We start from the raw sequence: 16,241 nt of genomic DNA on the forward strand, positions 1-16,241 counted from the left end.
TGTGTGTGTGTCTGCTCCCGTTTCTCCTGACGCGTAATTAGGTAATGAGCAGCAGCTCTGTAGAATTTCCGGAGGCACGTTTTCACGACTGTAAAATATTTACGATCGTTTACTTGTATTATCGCCATAATTTAAGAAATAGAATAATAAACTGAACTAATGAGTATCGAAGCGCGAGTGCGTAATATTGAACTAATTACACCATCGGGTCGTTAAAAATTGTACAACGAATAAATTTCAAGTTTCAAGTTAATCGGGGGACGAGTAAAAGAAATTCAAAAAAAGCACACGTAATGCTCTCTCTGTCTCTCTCTCTCTCTCTCTCTCTCTCTATCTTTCTCTCTCTTTCGGGCTTTTGAATAGCATTACGCGCCTGGATACGTGAGGTAAATACGAAAGTTTAAAAAGATGTATGAAGACGTGGTTATCATTCCTAGCTTTTCCTCGCTCCGCTCGGACGAGAAACGCCACAAGTAAGTTTCAACGTAAATTCTAATTCAACTTCTAAATTATAGTTTCATCACATTCAAGTTAACCGTTCTCAAACACACGTATATCTGCGGACAATTTCTTTCGAGCTTAATTTTCCCCTCGGTATAATAATTCTTAATCTCAAAGTAATAAAAATTCTTCGTGATCCTGAGAATCCCCGATTATTAAGCTTTGCAACTTAACTGTACCCTCTATATGTCTAGCTTTACATCTGCGTTAAGGGGATTTGTCAGCCTTTTTTTGCTTGAACTTCAAATAAAATTTGAATAGCTGCTATTGTTACAAGAAGATTTACAAATAAGTGACGATTACACGGCGAAATATTTTGAATAAAAAATGACCCATAATTGTTCAATTGAACTAATTTTATTCGAAACGAAGTTTTTCAATACTGTCTAGGCGATGAGAGCGAAGCTGCTGCAACGATTTTCGTGAAATTGGACACACGCTTTATTCTGCAGCGTAATCTTAGCAAGAACTACAAACATTCATGTGACAATTAGACTCAGTGAGTCGTAAGAAAATAAATTCAATACATTCTTAGTTTTTATTCTTATACAATATAAACGAGTCGTTAAAAATGTGTTCGAAAAGTTAAGAAATCGTCCAATTGTTCGAAAGATTTTAGAGAATTGCACGACAAAGAGGAAATTTTTGAAATGTGACGTAACAAGAAAACTATGTACAAGTAAAAATTCATTTAGTCAACGTTCGTGAATAAACTAAGTAAATGATAGTAGGGACTGAGTAAATTTCGTTTGTTAATTTATTTCCTGAAAAAATGATCAAATAATTGTGCATAAGTATTTATTTCTTTTTTCAATACACAATTTCTGAATTCAAATTTACCATCAATTTTACCCTGATTCGGCACAGCTATTGGAGAAAGAAAACTCTTGCCGCGAACGAAAAACCCGAAAAATTTCATCAGATAAAACGAGGAAATTACCGCCGATGAGTTTTATATCTATAAATACTCAATTTTCGAATTAATCACTGAAATTTTGATGAAAAAATTTCGACCATGAAAGCTCCGGCTCGCGTATGAATACACAAGTATGTATAGTCAGTCAATATTTGAACTGACATCGAATAACGGGGGAAACATTGTTTAACATTAGTCGAGCATCGCGCTGCAAGAGTTTCAAATGGCTTGTTAATCAAGGGCGAGAATTTCCGTTATTCGAATTTCATTTTGTAGTTACAGACCGTTGTAACCAGCAGCAGCTCATCCGGCGAATCGGTGATTCGATATATAGAACCGCATTCTATAGCCAAATGAAACACTTGTTGGTTCTGGCAATCTGCCAACTCGTACAACCCCCGACCACCCTTGAAAATGCTCGGGAAATACTCAACGCGACATGACACACCAACAGCCTACAGCACTGATCTGTCGGTATGATGATCGGTAATCTTTTGAAAACTACCTGAACTACCGACTCAGCAGTGGACATGTTCTTTTTTTTTTTTTTTCTCACTGTAATTTGTTCGACTTCTTTATTGAGAATCATTGTTTTCAGTCGAGGCCGGTTCACAACATGTGCTGTTTCGTGCAAGTGAACTGTATTCGTTGATCTATTATCAGCACAGAAATTCCTGTCGAGATGAATAGAATAAAAACGTACCAAAGTGGAAATTTTTGCATAATTGGTAAAATGGTTTTTACGAAAATCCCCAGTAAGCCGAATAGAAAAATATGGGACCAGAACTGCATTACCGACCGTCGGCTGGTAAGGTAGGAATTGAAGAATTGACAGAGCTGAGATGGTCGGTAATGCAGTTGCAGTCTCGTACTCTTATATCCTATATACTATCGTCACAGAGCAAATTTTACCAAATAATACTTTTTGGAATTTGAGTTCATTGAACGCCTCTTCGTCCACAAAATTTTGGATACCGCGCCAAGGCGTGAGAAAAAAAAATGCAACAGGGTATTAAAACAGAAATATCTGCCGTTCAATCATGTAGAGTATAAGGTATAATACCCATGGCCTTTGACCCGATTGCGATGCCCCTGAGGTTGCGTGCACGCCGCTTATCTGTTCGTTTTACTTCAATTACAGGCTGTACAGGAGCCGAGCTTACAACTATTATTCAGAGGCATATTGCACGGTAATTACCAGTTACCACTTTGTTTTGTCAGGTTGTACACACAACGGAGAAGTACACCAGCTCACGTCCCGGCAGTGAAGCGTGGCACCAACAGCGCGTATAAACGTTATGGTAATGAAGATATGCTGCTGTGATTATGGTACCACAACCGTTGTTTGTGCGAGGATATGTCGGTGGATATAAGGCAGGTATTTGAAAGCACAGCGAAACATTCCGGAGGCCGGAAGTGTCGTACGTCACTCATAGTCAGGAAGCTAGGCTAAGGTGGTATGATAAATGCACCACTGGGTAATCACTCCAGTTGTTTTCTGAAGGTCGGGTTGATTTTCGCTGGTAGTTTTTAGGTGTACCGAACACTGTGTTGGATGATTGAGCAGATAGAAAAGAAATGGATTCGAATTGAAACACTTGGGAGAGGAAAAACTACAGGCAACGTATCGAGGATGACAATGAAATTTCGAAACTGTGAGACTCTGAGACGTACCACTTGAACAGATTTAGATTAGATTTTTTTGATTTGTTAAGATTTTATGGAAATTCGAAGGACTTCGAATGAATTAAGTAGACCTGAAGAGACGTCTGAGAAAGATTTCACGGAACTTGAAATTATTCTAGTTGACTTTAAATCAATCGATGATACGGATCCAAAAGACACCCTACACACAACTTCAAAAGAATTTCAAGGACTTCTCAAACTCGAGTGTGGTTAACCATTACGCAGGACACGATCTCATTGATTCTTAAATATCCGAATCACCACGCTACGTATAAATTTTCTGTCTCAATATATAAGATGGGGAGAACTCAATATGGAATACTTTTTACGACGGAGAAGTGGAAGTAATACAATACGAAAGTTATTTGAATTTACGGATGACGTTATTCTTCGAACACGAGGTGAGAATAAAAATACACCTAGGAAGAGAATATCAATTCTTTACTCGCGCTTTCTTTCCTGCAGCGATGAAAAGAAAGTTTTCTCCAAGTTTGAGGGTAACATAATATAGTAATAACGATGGTAGGAATAATAAAACCAAACTCACAGAAACCAAAATTTCGTACATTGAATTCACGCAACTTTTCCTAACTATTTTTTGGTCCTGATATAACAGTCGACGATGCGATGATCCAAGTTTTAGTCGAAAGAAAAGTTTTTTCGTTGAATCACAGGCAACTTTGGACCATCGACACGGCTGCTTCTACATCGATGTGCAAAAATCTAGTCGGTCGTGACAACATTTTTCTTCTCGGTGTCAAGTCGCGGAACTTCTATAATAAACATATCAATCTTGTCCGACAAAATCGCCGGTGAGGTTTTTATTATCGAACCAGCTTGTGCACCACAAATATTAAATTTACCGAAAGAGAAGTTGAGACGTCAAAAAAATCTCTTTGCCTTTATATTCTCAAAAATTGAGTACGTTACTTCCGTACTTTCACGTAGTATCAAAAAAATAAATTCGGAATTCTAAATATATGTTGATACAACAAGAGTTCAACATGATTCCAACGAATTGTAATTTTGCATTATTTAAAAAATAGCCAAGATTTTAACTCTTTGTGGTAAAAATGACGTCATGAAAGCTCTATAAATGATAACGTTGAAACTTTAGCGTGGGTGGATTACGGTAACGCATTTTGCACGTTTTTAGCTTTCATGTATAGTATATTGATGTAGCTGAATAGATAGAGACACGGAGGTCTGCAGATTCATAACAAACTGCGGATATACACAAGTAAGTATAATGCATAATGCAATTGAGCTACCGCGAGCTTTCGCTTCCGGGTTAATAATGAATTTCAATATCCCCGGCAGCCTCTCAGCCGAGGGTTGAAGACCGAGTAAAGCGAGCTCAGCAACTGAGGTTATAATGTAATGATTCGACCGAAACCTTTACACTTCCATACTCTCTCCCGTTTTCTGTCTTACCTTTCCTCATTTTTGATGGTACTTTTCCTTGTATATTCGAAGATGTATACAGCGTGAATTTCTAGCCACAGAATAGTCCATCGTCTGTTATAGTTTAACGCGCATGCGCTGCAACCCGAGAACAGTTTTTTGCCAGGGCCACCAACCATCTAAAATTTAGACATCAGTTCACCGCGATGTACATAACCTGAAAATTTTTTTACGGTTTTCGGTGCTAAACACAATTGCCAGCGTCTACTGTCAAAAAATTTGAGGTTACGTTCATGACGGTTGATTACCCTGTCATATAAGTGCTCTTGGATTGCAGCTTATGCGCATTAAGCTATAGCAGATTACGGACAATTCTGTCGTAAGCAATTCACACTGTATATACAGTGTTCGTACTTCGTGCTTTCGGAATTAAAATATTTCTCTGTCATGCGATACCAAAGGATGAAAAACATCGACTTGGAACACTGTCCGCGTCGAATCGGCAGCAATTTATTCACATTCGATGTATCGTGAAGTTGGAAACTGGTCACGTTTCAATTTCATTCAATCGGACGTCTACGAGAATTCGCAGCTCAGGAATTCAAGATCAGGAATATTCTCGAAATTTTGCCGTACAACAAAACAACACTTTGCTTCCGAACGAAAGCTACAGAGCAGGACGTAAGCTGCCTTTGTGAAATTTTGTTGCTGAGGCAGGAGTTTTCTGTGAAAGTCACCGCTCAATTCCAATAAATAGGCAACATTTTGAATACGTAGCAACACAAATCGTAACCTAGGCTGCTGAAACATTGTAGTCGAGCGTTGAGTTTCATAGAAAGCTCACGACGCAACGTAACCTAAGCGGAAGTTTAGAAACACGTTACCATCAGTTATTATAATCTCCGTAATTATCAGAGGCGCTGTTGTATCCCAGGGGCAATATTACTAAAGTTAAAAAATTTCTACAGTGAAAGCCTGCAGTCCCCCACTCGAACATACACATACACACACACACACACACACACCCAGATGCTGGCGTATTACGTTCGGTTAACGACTGTGACGTCAGGTTACTCGCTAATTAACCAAAGTTACACTATATGCGAAACTCAGGCGACGATTCATTAATGAAATAAACTATTTAATAATTGAACCTCTTTCCTACAATTATAGCGAGCGACGACTGTACGTATGTCTTATACATATGTAATATAGCCTGATCCTGAATTCTGGTTTAACAATTATTCATGCGACACCAACTCAGACCCTGACCCGGTTTTCCTGGGACAAATTAAATTATGTACTTCGGGTGTTCAGTTTCGGCAAAGATTTCGTTCTCGTTTCAAGTTCCGAGATCCCGCGCAGCGTGGGAGTGGCTGACTGAACATGGCGCCGAGATCAGCGATCAGCTGATCGTTTTCGCTTAATTGAGAGAATTCAAAGGCATTGAATTATGCTCCGTGCGTTATGTTAACTTGAGTGAATATGGAGTAAAATCAAGTACGAAAAACACTTTTATAAACACGTACGAACAAAAATTGTCGCAGTATATTTGCTGCTGGCTTGTATCTAACCTTAATAAAAGAATCATCCACGTGTTATGCTTATGGCACTTGGTTTGGATGTAGAGGTTAGTTTTGTACGTCGAAATGTAAAGTTTGAGACTCTGCAGCCACCGTTTATCCAACTTATCTTATTTTATCTGTACCGAGGTTGTCACTTTTTAATGCGTCACCTGGTGGAAGAAAATGAAACTGATGCAACCAGGCTGACAGCTCACAGCTGACCGTCGACCGTATTTTTTCGCGTGTGGATCGTGGAACATGTATATTATTGATTATGTTTCGATAATTTATGCGTCACGAGTAATTTAAAATCCCAAGAATTACGATTTTCCACCATTAAAATTAAAAGCTCAGGTTATGTCGTGATAAAATGTCGCCGACAACCAGGCTCTGACGTCACGAGGACATTTTCTAATAAGAACGTGGAAAGCTGGTTAGAGAAGCGTGTGGAACGTATTAATCGAAGGTGTTTAATTCACCTGAACTGGTTGTGATAAAATTTATAGTGAACCCCGAGGGGAAAGCTGGGTATGGATCTTTCGGAAGGTGCAGGGTATAACATGAAGCTGGGGGACTAGTCGACGAGCCATTCATCACACCCCCGAAGATATATGCCTAAGATATAGCTCGGATTAAGCCGCGGGCACAGGCGGACGTGGTTATAAAACTTTCACCCTCGGGTAACAATATCGGCTGTATAAAATAAGGATCCTTCAGAATCTCGAGTTGCTGCATTTTCTACCTCCCTCTTTCTCTCTCTTTCTCCTCTTTCTTTCCATCCCTGTTTCCCGATATTCAAATTTATTATACTCAAAAGATCCGGTTTGTACGTGATTCGATTCGCTCTGCAAACTGCTTAATGTCTATGGGCCATTCCCTGTCGAAGTCCCCCACTTCACCTCCATTCGCCTAACTCTTAAACGCACTTGCGTTTTTTGTTCACAACTTTTTCTTACCCGCCGTTATTTATTTATCAATTACCTGAGGATTCACGAATGTTTCAATGTTCTTATAGTTATTATTATTACGAAATTTTCATATATAAAATATTATCAGCCATTTCCAAAAGTTTAAATTGATTTTATTTCGTTATCTAAAACTGTTTTGAGTAATATCTCATCCATTTGGTAAATTTGGTATCAGTCATTTCGATTATTTGTTTTTGTTATACTGATGCGTATGGGGAAGTCATGTTTTATAATAGGATCTGTGTGAAAACAAAATAATATTTACTGAGATGGAACAATTTTTTTACGGATTTCTATCGCACATGTCATTAAAGTCAAAACACCTTTGGTGCAATGAAGTTTCTTGAAACTTTGAAGCACGACAGGGTTTATGATCAAGCTTGTGTTTCTATTAACTTGTAGCTAAATCCGGTATTTTATTTATTGCTTCATCAATTTTCCGAGCTCCACTTATAGTTAATAACGGTTATTGCCCAAAAAACTGGAATCAAAGATCACTTCACTTTCCAAAGTTTGAAGCAAAAATTGAATAATACAATTTATTGAATTTGTCGATATAGCTTGAAAGTCAACAAATAAAAGTAATGTCAACAATCAAAAATGGTATCTGCTGAAATAAAATTACAAATAGACGGAGGTGAATTGATTTTTTTTAGATTTATGTAAAGTTCATTCAAAAAAAAAACGTCGATTTTGCGATGACGTCTAACTGCAGTTGATTTTACCCTCATTTTTGGAGAAGATATGTCAGCTTTGTGTCTCAAAATACATGCAATTCTTTCTCGCCTGAATCATTACATCAGAAACACGTGCGAGTTCATAACTGTTCATACCTCTGTACAAATTGAATCGCAGAAAGCGTAATAAAGACGGGATAAGAATTCTTGTTATTGCTATACTAATTACGTAACATGTAATTAAAACAACCCCCAGTTCAACCCCTCTTTCTATTCTACGTTCTACAAAGTCTTGTGCAACCGTTCCTTTGCAGGCACAATTAAGCCTGATTACAACTGTGAAGTAACTTTCAAAACGTGGTGCCGCAATCAAACCACGTATTATGCGATTCACAATGCAGAGCCATAAACGTTGCAGATATAGAACTGTGCATGTTTAATCATTTAATACACTGGGGGCTGTAATTCAGTTGCGAAATTGAACTAGGAGAACAATATACAATTAGAAATTCTCCTCGAGCTTTACGCGACATTAGAATTCAGCCTTGAAAAATTTATTCGAAAACAACGAACAAATTTTTATGACAAATTCGACTTGCAAGAAATTTTTATACTTGTGTGTTCGGTAACAAACTTGCTTTGTTTCATAAATTTGAATCTGTTTGAATCGATTGCAGGTATTTTTATTCTGAGGCAGTATTTAAAAATTTCTGTTTATGGTTCTATTACAAAGTTCTGAACTATTTTTCATTTTTTTTCCATAACCGAAAAATATTGTAGTTCTGGGTACAAAATGAAAATTAGTTTTGTAACTTTAAGCATAAATTTATTCTACGTTGTTATTCTTTTCAATTATGGTCACTGGCTCTATATTTTCTCGTAACTATTGTCATAATTTCATTTTCGAGCTACAATATATCGATCGACGTTGATGACTTGCGTAGCTGAAAAAACTTAGTCAACTAATCAAACAGTTTTAATGTTGCAATAACCAGAAGAAATAGCAGTGACAGCCATCGTCATCCTAGATAGTTACTATTGTTCCAAAATTATTCTGATTATGAAACATGAAATTTTTATCACTAATGACACAAAAAAATTTTGCAATGAAAAAAAAATGTAGTCACAATGAACGAAACTCGGTCCTGGAAACGAAATTTCAGGGTTAAATATACATCCGACCAAAAATTATTTTCACTGTACAACTGAAAACTTTAGTTGATTTCATAGTTCGCAAACAACAAAATGATTTAGTAATATCTAAGAAATGGTTTAGCACCAGGCACCAATCCTGTCAATTCTGTTACAATTGCTAATGGGATCTACGCGGTGAAATTATTTTTGTAAAATAGAAATTGAACGTTTAATCGTTGTAACTGAAAAAATTACCGTTCGATTTTAACTTAAGCTACACGAATCAGGTGTCACATCAAACAACGACAAAGAAATATGCCATTGTAAAATCCCTGGCTGATTCAATGGCATCAAACCACCAATGATTTAGTTCTACCGATTTTGGTAACAGATCTCGTCTTACTTCTCCTGCGAGAAAGAATTTTTAACGCGTCGCAGAAATTATTTTGCCACTTTGACAAAAAACATTGTAGATTTGCAATGTAACATATCATTTGATAGCGGTAATCGATTTCCAGCTCTCATGGTTTCGCAAATTTTACTAATCTTTAATCCACCGTATAGATTTGGTGAACTGTATGAAGCTATTTACTTTAATCTGCCAGAGGGTATTGAACATTTTCATAATACCACGAAAAAAGTTTTATTTTAACCAATTGAATAAATTAAAATCGATGTTTCGTATTTATAAGTATATTTTATTCGATCAATATTTTTTCCAATTTTGAATCAATTATTTCATTAACTACAGAACGGTATATTTCTTTTTATCGCCTAACTATACACTGGGACATAATTGTATCTCGCGCGTTCGACGACGATGATCATTATTATAAACGAGGAAATTGTTTTTTCGTTTCCTTCGTTTTTCAATGTCAAAATTTGACCTAGAGGAGTGAAAAAAACATGAAAATTGGCAAAATTCGGGAAGATTTGAAATCACCATAAGGTGCAAACGTACTCCAGTGTACTCATCAAGAAAATATTGCGTGCCCACGAGAAAATTTTTTACAAACTGTGTCTACGAATAGATTTTTGTAAAAAAGGAAAAAGTTTTCTCCGCGCGTGGTGAGGATGTAAGACCGACATATTGATTCCGGCATCGGTAATATATCGGCTTGGGCAATTCGCTATGGCGATGGCGATGGCAGCGGCCGCCATTGGCGCTAATTTGATTCAAATTCATGACACATGGTAACCCGGAAAAGCCGCATCCCACAGTTCGCGGCTTGGAGGTAACGACGGACCTGCTATAACCTTAAAACCACCGCCGACGAAGAGAACCGCAACCCTGCACGGCATATATTCAACGTCCATCCATCTCGCCCTTAAATTGAAAGCCTCATGGAAAGGCAATGCTCTACAACCCTCCTGAAATTATCATAAGGATGTGGCTGATGAACCATAAGAACGCGAAACGGGTAGAAAAAGAGTGGAAAGAATGGGAAGCGAGGTAAAGGGATAAGGAATCAAGGGTGGAACAGGATTTTTCTTTTCCTCCATCTACACGGATTTAGTTATAAATATACGTATATTAGGGTGATCCATATTTAGAGTCTTAGAGACGAATTCCTTTCACCCAACCCCCGAAATCGACTTCAAATAATTCAGAAACGATTGCTCGATTTTTTCAAATTTTTACCTCAACTCTAAGATAGTCCGCTTTGTGATCGAAGTTTTTTATGAAAATAACGCGAGAGAAAACTATTTTCTCAGCGTATATTTTATTGTACGAGTAATAATGTTCCGAAAAATTTGTAACTTCGAAGTTTTAGTGCTGTTATCTGAATAAAAATACACATTATCGTTTCAGGCAATCTCGACTAATTGTACTTTCTCTAAATGAAAAAAAAACAGTCAGATTTCAAAGGTGTGCAATTCGTCGAGATTGCCTGAAACGATGATGTATATATAATTTTTTTTTTTCAGTTAGTAACACTAATGTCCAATAAAACCTCGCGGTTACAGATTTTTTGAAACATTATTACTCTCGGAATAAAATATATACTGCGAAAAAAGTATTTCTCATGTTATAAGGCACTTCGATCACAAAACAGACTATTTTTAACGCGAGGTAAAAATCTGAAAAAATTAGGCAATTGTTTTTGAATTATTTGAAGTTGATTTGGGGGGGTGAGGCAGTAAAAATTCGTCACCACCCTAACGTATATTCACAAATGACGAATTATTGTTTGAAATTTTAAACTACCTCGATTTATTCCAAACATATTCTCATCGATCTTCGGTTACGAAAAATGGACATTGGATAGGGGAAAAAGGATGAAATGGAGACTCGAATTTCAGTAGGATTATATAACATTCTTTTCCTTGAAAAATCAAGGTGCGTTGCAAACGTGTTCAATTCAGGGTAATTTTCATAGTTAAAACAAAAAACAAATCTTAGAAATTTTGATATCGATGCGCGCTTGCTTCCTAAGGCTCATCAATTATGTAATTTACGAAAAAAAAAACCGCAGAAGATAGATAATTTCAAAGTACATAAATGTGACGCAGTTTTTTTCCTGACTCGATCCTGCTAATCAGTTTTACTTTTGTATCGTACTCAGTAACACTTGAGGAGTAAAAATGAACGGGTGAATATTCCCTTGCGAAGGAAAATCCTCGAAGCCCACAACTTGGGGGTGAATTCGTACCCTCAACTCATAGATAACGCCATACTCCCATATGAAAAAAGTCGATGGTGCGAATTCACCCCTCAGTCAAAGGCTTCGAAGATATTTTCGCGATTTGAATTCTCTTTGCCAAATTCTGAAGCAACGTACTTTACTCCGAACAGTAAGCAGAGCATATTAAACTCGAGAATAGAATTATTTTATTTTCAAATTATTAACGGGTGTAACAATTCGCTTTTTTACCCCTCTTACCCATAACATCGAATAATGACGTATAGTTGGTATAAAGAGTGGAATGATGAAAACGAAAATAACAAAGAACAAGCGGAAAATTTTTAAGGTCTATATAACATAGATAATTCAAATTATCCGAGAGCAAGGGAAATTAGAGAATGTTTCCCCTTCGCATAAATCTAATATCTCGCAGTTTCTTTATGCAAATTTTCGAGGAAAGGCATTCATTTTGAAATATGCGCAAACCCATTCTGCACACAAATGCGCGCATAGAGTATTTTTTTCCGTTCATCGTCGTTATTTCACTTTCAATTTTTTTTTTTAATTTTTTTTTTTTACTTTTTCCTTTCTCTTTTTTCGTTTTTCTCCAAGCAATAGATGGTGACCGTTATTCCGAGTAAATGACATAAAAGAAAACAGTCGTAACTGCGTTACAGGATAACGTGAAATAAAACAACCCGCGTTATGATTGATTAAGATTCTCTGCGAAAGATTCCGCACGAACTCTGGTTATAAACAAGATTTATCCACCGCAGTTTCTTTCCCTACGCAATTTTACCGGCGATGCATAAGATCCCTTGTGTAATCATTGCAGAACATATAATTTAACCATTTCTCTTCCCTTCTCCTACTCCTTTCTTACTTCATTTTTTTCTTTCTTTCTTTTACCTTCCATTTTTCTCAACGTTGAAAAATACACTGTTCTTACTATTTCCCAGCAACGTTCCCAGCACCGAGTATTACATACGAACCTCAAAAAATTACACCATCAGATTGCAGTTCGTCATCTACACGAGTCCACTTCATTCCCCATAAATCCTCCGTTTAGCCCCTTCATTTTTCAATCGAATCCAATCCCACCGCACAAACTTGTTTCCCTTTTATCTCTCTTCCGTTTTCTTTTTCTTTATTCCTTCCTTTTTCAGACAATTTCACACCATCACAGTCCGTAATCTGGTTCATTCGCAGTGCGTTTCGTCACTCTAAGTTATTAACCTCGATAATTGGTTTGTTTCGCACAGTGATCGAACGTTATTTACTACGCGATGAGTACTGTATTTGGAAAAATGTCAAAAATTTTTACAACTCCGGCACTGTTTTCAGTATCATTATATTTCATTTTTTCTTATTTTATTAATCATAATTAGGGGCTCGCCTCTTTTACGGTCGGCGATTATGGGACCGCTATGAGATCGGGATAATCCCGCGTGAGCTCTTTTCCCGAGGGACCGGGATTAGCGCCGTGCGAGTTGAAACAGCGTTGCAAAGGTGGCTGGAAGATACATGAGTCAATCAACATTAGGCAAATAGCTTGACGTTGCGTGAGATTAGAGGGGAGCGAAAAAAAACAGAAAAAAAAAAAAAAATGGAAAGAAAAAATTAGGTGAAACCTATTTATATTCACTCGTTTTAAATTTTCACAATGTTTGTACGTTATTTGTTGTCTTTTTTTCAGATCGTGGTGGTTTTGAAGTTTCATTCGTCGAAAGTTTATCAACGACGATTACGCAACTTTTATTTTTTCAAATTGTAATAAACACAGTTTTGAGAAATTTTCAAACTCACTTTTCGATCACTTATCACGAATTGACACTATTGTTTATCTTCTTTATTTGAAATTTATGCTCTCGCGTTTATTTATCTGTGAAGTTTTAGACTGTATTAAAACCGTTTAAAATCAGTCCTGATGTTTCCATAAGCGTACAAACTTTCGTCATGACATTTTTGAAGTGATAATTTATTCCACGTTGATTTTGCACACCGTTTCGTGAGAGTATAATTTTCGAAACGTCTTATGGTCTCAGAGTTTTAGAGTCAATATCCATCATCGAAGCGTTCATCCACAGCCGAGATCGACTTTTCTTTTCGTCATTTCCATCAAGCTCAAAACGATCGAAAGTTGAGGCTAGTGATAAAAAAGCTGAGAAAACTTTCCAACTGGTAATATGTTTCTGTAATTGAAAGCCGAAGGAGATTTTCGGCACGGAATAAATAATCGGCGAGAAGAGAGAATAAAGAAGTGAATTCCACTCAGAAATGGACGAGCGTCGCAATAAAATCCTAGCGACGATCGGGTGCGGGGAAATTATAAAGACAAAAGAAACGGAAAAGAGGCATGGAAAAGGAAATGGTATAATAGAAGTGCGAAAAGGATCGAAACACAGCCGGTGAACCGGTTGACGGGTTTTGTTTTTTTTTTCTTCTTTTTTTCCCCTCTTATCTTCGTGGAAAAACTTTTTCTTATCTCGAGTGATGGAACGAACGTAAAGAAGAAAGCGATCGGAAAAAGAATAACTTTGAAAAGTTTTGAGTAACTTTGCAAACGAGGAGTAGAAGATAGAAATAAATGAGAGACAGAGAGAGCTAGAGAGAGAGAGAGAGAGAGAGATTAAAATCGTTGAACTTGAAGTATGTTTTAAATTCCCTCTTCTCCCGCAAGCTCTCGTCGACTTTGGGGTGAGCGGGTTCGCTTTAAGCCGAGCCAAACTGAAGTTTGAAGTAATAAGAGAAGATTGAAAGTGCGTAGAAGGAGAAGAGTAGCGAAACAACAAGTTCCCGCGTGTCCCGAGGGCATCGCGCGTATCAACCGAGCTTTGTTTTCTTGCAAGAAAATAATCGAGCAAAGAAGAATAAAATTTAAAAAAAAGAAAAAGAAGTACAAAACAAAAAAGTAAAGTCCAATTGCCTGTCGAAAATCAATTTATCCAAAGGTGACGTGACGGCGGTTTAAATACCGGGCGAGGATTTTAGCGCGGAACTTTTGTCGTTGGTGGGAAGTCTAATTGAGGCGGTTCGAGGGTTTCCGGTTTCCGTCGAGTCGAGGCGTCGCCGCTCAGGGCTTGTCGGGGGTGCAGCCGACGTCTGCGGAGCCAACTGGACCAGAGCACCGGAGTCCTGGAGTGGCACTGTCTGCCGAATCCCCCGAACCCTGCTGCCTAGTCACGCTGGCGAACCGTCGACCAACCGGTGGGGGTGGATGAGAAGGGGAGGCGGAAAGGGGGCGCCTGCGCCATAGAAGCTCGTCGCGTGTTCCACCCGTGATCTATGATCTCGATGCGCTCTCGCGTCGATCTACGAGCCACTGATCGAGCCGATCGTTCCGACTGATTGCAACGGTTTAACCCTTTTCCTTTCCCCTTTCACCTTTTCTTTGCAGATTTTTGTTCGTTTAAATAAATTTTTCGGTAACGACTGCAGAGCTTTTTCGTGCCACGTGGTCTCTGAAGTATTTCCAAGTTTTTAAAAAATATCAAATTTATTTGCTTACTTGATTATTTCAAATACAGCTGGTGCAAACTGATAATCGAAATTCGTAATTTTCCACGACAAAAAGCATTGTGACAGTTTAACCCTTTTCCTTTCCCCTTTCACCTTTTCTTTGTAGATTTTTGTTCGTTTAAATAATTTTTCGGTAACGACTGCAGAGCTTTTTCGTGCCACGTGGTCTCTGAAGTGTTTCTAAGTTTTTAAAAAATATCAAATTTATTTGCTTACTTAATTATTCCAAATACAGCCCGTGTAAACCGATAATCGAAATTCGTAATTTTCCACGACAAAAAGAATTGTGACAGTTTAACCCTTTCGTGAACGTTGGGACGCTCAGCTTGCAGATTTTTATTCTTTGTACTAAAATTTCAGAATCTACATTTTTTTGTTGAACAAAGTCTAGTCGCGTTTTGTCTAAGACTACAAATGAAAACATAACAATTTTAAGAAGTTTATAATAATTAAAAGTGAAAAGCTATCTCCGTAATGGAAATCTATGTAATAACGAAAAAATGGCGCAACGGCGTGACAAAATCCGTTATTAGATATCCATCTATTTATTCAGCAACAAACTACGATAACTGCTTGGACAGCGATAAATAAACGTAAAAGGTGAGTAAAAACAAAAGGCTCTCATAATATTTCTTCTCATAGAACACAACCGATACATCACTGACTTTGATTTCGAGCAAGGGTTCATGGTGTTGATATCATTAGACGCTAATATTGCAACATTTTCATCATATAGCATCAACTTTTCTACCTACTTATACGCGTTTGAAACTTTCCACATTTTCGGTTCGATAAAAAATAGCGGCCAAAGTGGAAGCGATTGATCCGTTTTATAGAGACTCAAATTATTCCCATTCATTGTTGCGTCATTACTATGATCGAGATTTTCGTTACAGACATCAAGAGTTGATTCCAATAATACAAAGATGGATTTTGGAGCGCAGCTGAGCGTGACGAGTGAAACTAGGCAGTCGTAGATAATATTTACGGAATTCGTTGACAGGCTTTGATCAGGTGGGATTGGAATTTCTGTTACCGTTTGATATTTTAATTTTTTTCACATTACTTTGTTTCTTTTTATTCACAGGCCTCCGAGTGTATGTATAATATTTAGGCGAGAGAGTGGCAAGACTCGTTGGAACAGCCTCCAAGGATATCCACTCGAAGGAGTTCCAATAGAGGAGCAAAAGTTTCGCGGGAGTGAATTTGGCGAACACATCGAGTAAAATATACCTACGCGATCT

The 16,241-nt window shown here is 37.5% G+C and overlaps 1 protein-coding gene across 3 annotated transcripts in view; it reads right to left on the reverse strand.

Moving 5' to 3' along the window:
- LOC124298226 (5-hydroxytryptamine receptor-like) overlaps positions 1-14,606 on the reverse strand; it is a 53,464-nt gene extending 38,858 nt beyond the window's left edge. Inside the window, exons 1-3 of one of the 3 annotated variants that reach the window (XM_046749957.1) lie at positions 14,454-14,606; positions 13,152-13,670; positions 12,471-12,991 (exon numbers count right to left, since the gene is read on the reverse strand). The gene's annotated coding sequence lies outside the window, so the exon portion shown is untranslated. The other 2 variants (XM_046749958.1, XM_046749959.1) reach the window with 2 other exon arrangements.
- Positions 14,607-16,241: the final 1,635 nt, after the last annotated feature.

Source organism: Neodiprion virginianus, chromosome 2 (assembly GCF_021901495.1).
Source record: "Neodiprion virginianus isolate iyNeoVirg1 chromosome 2, iyNeoVirg1.1, whole genome shotgun sequence".
Classification (NCBI taxonomy): Eukaryota; Metazoa; Arthropoda; class Insecta; order Hymenoptera; family Diprionidae; genus Neodiprion; species Neodiprion virginianus.